This window comes from Lathyrus oleraceus, chromosome 7 (assembly GCF_024323335.1).
Source record: "Lathyrus oleraceus cultivar Zhongwan6 chromosome 7, CAAS_Psat_ZW6_1.0, whole genome shotgun sequence".
NCBI classification, from domain to species: domain Eukaryota; kingdom Viridiplantae; phylum Streptophyta; class Magnoliopsida; order Fabales; family Fabaceae; genus Lathyrus; species Lathyrus oleraceus.
This window is the reverse complement of record NC_066585.1, coordinates 228,833,162-228,837,911: the sequence shown is the minus strand read 5'-3', so window position 1 is coordinate 228,837,911 and position 4,750 is coordinate 228,833,162. Positions and strand designations below refer to the sequence as shown.

Genomic DNA, 4,750 nt, shown 5'->3' with positions numbered 1-4,750 from the left:
ATGCACAGTCACAAGCGCGCTCAAACAAAATCAACTGGAAATCAGAAAACACAATGCGCTAGGATCGAACCCGCGCTTCAAAGGTTCCAAGCGCGTTCCACAAGCGAAACGCAACGTTTGGCATTGAAACCCTAGGCAATGTTCAGACGGCGGTGGACGGTGGTTTCCACCGTCTCCCCCGATGAAACCGGCGGCGCTCCATGAACGAATTTTCCAGAATTGGACAAACTATACATCATTGGAAAGATCTCTCAACGTAGAACACGAATATCACAATTATTTCACCTAATTCCTAACGAATCAACCGGATCGATCAAAAACATATTGAACATCAAAAATTCAAATAATCATATCTAATTCATTTCTTGACCAAATCATGAACTAATTATATCAGCATCATCAGCATCAAAAGGTCTATCTAATCATGTACATGAAATGGAGAAAAGAGGTGATCGAATTCCAACCTTCTTGAAGTGCAGTGAGTTGAAATCGTGGCTTCAGGTGCTCAAATCCTCCAGATCTTCTCCTCTAACCTCAACTTGAAGCTTTATGCACGAAATAGCACTTGAATCGGCTTGGATCTTGCTTAATTTCAGAAAACCATCTTCATGAACTTGCACTTGTGGAGCTCGGATATGCACTCTATCCTTCAAATCAGATGATGAATCTTGCTCAAAACTCTTCCATGATCATGAATGTACAAAGAAAATCAAGGTTTGTGTGAAGAAATTTGAAAAATCAAGAGAGAGAAAATTGAGAGGGAAGCTTGAATTTCATATCTAGAATTGTTATCCTCTTGAAATGTGATTAGCATTTAGCTTAAATACTCCCCACTAATCATGCTGAAAATGAGATTAGGCCTTGGCTAATGAAAAATTAAGGAAGTATGAGGTGTGATGCAAAATACATAAGTGTGCTTAGCATGTGATGGTATGCACGTGAATAGTGCCATGCAAGTGTGCAATTCCACTTAAAATCAGCTCATGAACATGATGGGATTGGTATTTGGCTCATGTGATCAACCAATTTCAAATTATGCATTTTCCCTCCAAAATGCACTTGAATGAACAAGTGGTCATGTGATCCTCTTTCATGCAAGGCAATGATTAATTTGGAATCTCTTTGTTACAAGGAGCATTTTTCAAAAAGAGTGACTCAATTTGGAGTTTTGGATCAAAAGTTATGCCATGTTGAACTTTCATGTACACTTTGTGATCCTTTGGCCATAACTTCTCAACCATTCATCATATGCTCATGATCTTGGACTTTTTGAAAAGAGGAGAGAAAGATCTTCAACTTTCATGTTCACCAAAAATCCCTTTGAAGCTTCTTTGATGTTGGAAAATAAAGTTGAATGTGGTCCAAAAACATGCCATTTTTGGAAACTTGAAATTACAGGTCACTTTCCATTTTTGGAAACTTTTGATTTGACTTCAAAATCTTCAAGATAGATGTTTGAAATGATGAATAGGCCTCTTTTGAGCATGAATGAAGTGTCTCAACTCATTTCCTCAACTCAAAGCCCTCAGTTGACTGCACAGTTGACTTTTATGGTCCTCAGATGACTTGGAAATGCACTGATGAATTTGGGCCTCTACCACTTGGTACAATTGCTTCAAAATGAACCCTAGCTCATATAAGCTCTTTAGAATAATCATGTGGCCTTCATCTCAAGGAAAGACTTGCTCTTTTGCACTGAGGATTCTCTTGATGCCAATTCTGACTGCCAAGATGTAATGCAATATGGAATGATAAATGTCCTAAAAAATGAAATGAATGCATGAATGGTGAGGGCAAATTTGAGGTGTTACACTGCACACCTTTTATAAGTGACAATAAAAGGCCTTAATTTAAGGGTAAACTCGGTTCTGAATACGCGAAAGCGACAGTTCCTGTTAAATGGATTCTTTTCAAGAGTAGAAAATATTGCCTCATAAGTAGTTCTATTTAGACAATTGAAACATCACTTAACTGACGTGAATTACATTCAACCTGTCTTTACCTGCATTTATTATTTACCGTTATTTTGCAAACCCAATATCTCTTTTATACTGCCTTAGATAAACACCGTAACGATAGTATTCGATAGATTGACGATTGGTCTTTGTGGGATCGATATTCTTTTGTATTACTTTGACGTTATTCGTGCACTTGCGAATCACAGCGATCAAGTTTTTGGCGCCGTTGCCGGGGACCAACTTCGTCAAATTTCGTACCTTGTTGTTACACCGTATAGACTAAGGCATTATTAGCTGGTAAATGCGAAGAACCCGTAGTACCGGAAATTTAGTAGACCCTTTAGCGGAATCCGAACGTTATACTCGTACATGCCTCTTACTCATCCGAATTAAGAAAGCTATGGCTGGGAGTCGCGATAGGCGACCTCTTAAGGAATTCGCCCAACCCTCTGATGGGGAACCTAGTTCGAGTATAATAAACCCCTTTATACCTGCTAACAATTTCGAACTAAAACCGTCTTTGTTGCAATTAGTGCAACAAAAACAATACGCGGGTCTCGCTACCGAGAACCTGAATCAACATTTAAAAGTTTTTATCCAACTAGCCGACACCTTTAAATCTAATGGCACTTCACCCAATGCGACCCGTTTAAGATTATTTCCTTTCTCCTTCAGGGATAGAGCACGTTCATGGCTAGATTCACTTCCAGCTAATTCAATAACTATCTAGGAAGACCTTATGAGAGTATTCCTTGCTAGATATTTCCCCTAGTAAGATTATTGTTCTTCGAAACCAAATAACTAGATTTGCTCAAAACCAAGGAGAATCGCTTTTCGAAGCTTGGGATAGATATAAAGAGCCATTAAGAGTCTGCCCACACCATGGCCTAGAACAATGGTTGATCGTTCACACCTTTTACAATGGACTCCATTATAATACCAAGATGAGCATCGACGCTGCCGCAGGTGGCGCGCTGATGAAGAAACCTTATCCAAAAGCTTGTGACCTAATTGAGGATATGGCCCAAAACCATTATCAATGAGGAACTGAACAATCATCAATAGAGAAAAAGGAGACCCAAGGTGGAATACATGAGGTAAGCTCTCTAGACATGATGCAGACGAAAATGGACGCTTTAGCCCTTAGGATCGAACATATGTCTACAAACACTAACACCGTAGCAGCAGTCTACACAGAGTGCGAACTCTGTGGATCTAAAGGACACGAATTGGCGGAGTGTAACCTTTTGAACGAACTAAATACCGACCAAGTGAATTACGCCCAAGGTAACCCATTTTCAAACACTTACAACTCTGGATGGAAGAATCATCCAAATTTCTCCTATAGAAACCAGAACCCTATCCAAAATAATGCACCTCAGAGACCACAAGGTTATCAAGCCCAAAAACCAAATCAACCTATGCAAGTTGTGCCCCAAAAGTCTAATCTTGAGAAGATCATTGATAACATGAAATTATATCACATTTTAGGACTTAATTCAATTAAATTATATTATTATTTACTTTAATTTATTTCATTTTATCAGATATTACGCGGTATTTCCTTTCTATTTATCTCAGGTATCGATTTGAAGCAAAAGTAAAAAAAGGAAGAAAAGGAGGTGCAAAAAGAAGTTTTTGGAAACAAATAGCAAAAGCCAAGCCCAGCCCAAAGAAGGCACAGGCGTTGTGCCTGTGACGAGCGTCACAGAGGCTGTGACGAGCGGCACGCTGTATACATGCCTGTGACGAGCGTCACACATGGTGTGACGGACGTCACACCATTCCCCTACATTTTTGCCTTCAGAGACGTTGAGTCCTATTTGCACGCTGAATCCTATTTCCACGCCTATACCTCTGTTACGTGAAGACCCTTTGACGCGGACTACTTCTAAAGACCGTTACGGAAAGTGCCAATATAAATACCAGCTTTGCAAACCCTTCCTCGGTTCCACGCCCCCAGACAGTTTTCCAGTTTTAGTTTTTCTTTGCATTTTTTCTTTTTCCAGCAGCTTAAGCATATTCCTTATAGTACCTCTTTTATAATTGTTATATTGTTTCTTTAGCAATTCTATTTTCTTTTTTAGCACTTAATTAATTTTTCGCACAATAGTTTCTACACCGGAAACTATTGTGTACCTTTTACCGGATCAAGTTTTTGGCGCCGTTGCCGGGGATTTTTATTTAGTCGATATCGTAACTCTCCTGTTACGCTGTAGAGACTAAGGCTTTTCTTTCTTTCGTTGATTTGTATGCCACGCACTCGCTCACAAGGCGAGCCGCTCTACTTACGAATCAACGATATCAAACTATATCTCCGAGTCTTACGACGAATTCGGAAATATCGTGCTGCAAACAATCTCCCTCCTGTAGAACTTCCTGATTTCAAAAATATTTTCCCTTCGATACCCGAGATGGCAGAACCAGCTCGTGCTCTTAGAGATTACGCCGCTCCATCGCAAGATGAACCGCATTCAAGTATTGCTCCACCCGCAATCGAAGCAAACAACTTTGAACTCAAACCTTCACTGTTGCAGGCAGTGCAACAGAACCAATTCTCTGGGAATCCTATCGAGGATCCTAACCTTCATTTATCCGTATTTGTCCAATACGCTGATACTGTTAAAGCTAATGGTGTCACTTCAGAGGCAATTCGACTTCGTCTTTTTCCTTTCTCACTAAGAGATAGCGCTAGAAGATGGCTTCAATCTCTTCCTTCTAACTCAGTCACCACATGGAACGAGTTGAAGAAAGTTTTTCTTGCTCGATATTTTCCGCCAAGCAAAACAGCT

The 4,750-nt window shown here is 39.9% G+C and overlaps 1 non-coding gene across 1 annotated transcript; it reads right to left on the bottom strand.

Moving 5' to 3' along the window:
* Positions 1 to 2,740: 2,740 nt before the first annotated feature.
* LOC127109246 (small nucleolar RNA R71) lies at positions 2,741 to 2,847 on the bottom strand. Its single transcript, XR_007796576.1, has one exon. It is a non-coding gene; the product is annotated as a small nucleolar RNA R71 (small nucleolar RNA).
* Between the last annotated feature and the right edge of the window lie 1,903 nt (positions 2,848 to 4,750).